General features: G+C 69.3%; 1 protein-coding gene across 1 annotated transcript in view; it reads right to left on the minus strand.

Annotated features, from left to right (window-relative positions):
* The window catches only part of RHBDL1 (rhomboid like 1), a 9,647-nt gene that overhangs the window by 6,587 nt on the left and 1,795 nt on the right, over positions 1-1,265 (minus strand). The window lies entirely within an intron of this gene.

Below are 1,265 nucleotides of genomic sequence, written 5' to 3' on the forward strand. Positions count from 1 at the left end.
GCACGAGGCTGGCGAACGTCTCCACCCCGATGAAGCCGGTGTTTTCGGGGTCGAGCTGTGAGGCACGGCACGGGGCATCACCGGGATGCCGGGCCTGCGGCTCCCTGATTGGTCGGGGAGACCTTCCGGTGCCCCTCACCCCGGCCTCAAGCCTGGTGGCATCATTTGCCACTCCATAACACCAGCCCCTGCCTCTGCGAGGGAGGCTACAACCTGCGCCCACCCTGTACCCCGCACCGTGTGGGTGCCCCGTGCCGTGCGGGTGTCCCGTGCTGTGCTGGCGTCCCCGTCTCCCCGTGGCGCAGCCAACACTCTCCCACTCAGTTATTTCTCGCCGCCAGCAGCCTGCCAGCCAGGAAGCCACGAAGCTAAACACACGCGCAGCCCTGGCACCAGTCTCCTCCTCCTCCTCCTGCCGCTCCTCCCGCATGCCCTCGCTGCCGGCCGCTGGGCTCCGTCACGCCGGGCACCTTGTGCAGGGGCACCCTGCACCATCCCCGGGGCACCCTGAGCCCTCCAGGCACCCCGCACCATCGGGCACCCAGCACCATGGGGTATCCGACATGGTCCCGCTCGTGGAGACGAGGAGCCCGGGGTGGCATGAGGATGATGGAGATGGGGAGAGGGCACCGATGGCCGGAGCACAGCTCGAGCCCTGCTGAGGGTGGCCGGGACCCCGCGCCCCGCAGAATTACCCTGCAAATAGCATTGGGTTTGCTCCTTTCTTGGTCAGGGAATGAAATGCAGAAGAGGAAACTCGTCCTCATGGGACAGGCAGGAGAAGGCGTGCTAGGGGTATGGGATCGTACCCCCACCCCGGTGTGCACCCCGTCCCTCCGGCCCCAGCCAGGGAACAGCCAAAGCTGCTTTCCCAAGGGGGGTCCGGCTGCCTGGAGTCCCTGCCTGAGGTGGGCACGGGTGCAGGGTGCGGGCTGCAGGGTGCGGGCAGTGCTTGCAGCCTCGCAGCAGCTGCCAGCCCACGGGAGCAGCCCCAGCCATCGGGGTGCAGGAGCACCCCGGTGCCACCCATCCCCTGCACCCCACAAGCAGCACACGCCGCCCCACAGACGCCACGTGCCTGTGCCACGCCGGAACCTGGCACATGTTGTCCCCACATGCCGGCGCACGCCAAGCTCACCGGCCCCCGGAGAGCCCCGGCAGTGGCCAGAAGACCCTCTCCACTTTGGGGGTGCATCTCCCCCCACTCCAGCCCCACTGGCCCCCCCGCAGCCCCCCGGAGGGGGGGGGGGGGGGGGGCCCACGCC

Source organism: Aptenodytes forsteri, unplaced genomic scaffold (genome assembly GCF_000699145.1).
Source record: "Aptenodytes forsteri isolate BGI_AS27 unplaced genomic scaffold, ASM69914v1 Scaffold26, whole genome shotgun sequence".
Classification (NCBI taxonomy): domain Eukaryota; kingdom Metazoa; phylum Chordata; class Aves; order Sphenisciformes; family Spheniscidae; genus Aptenodytes; species Aptenodytes forsteri.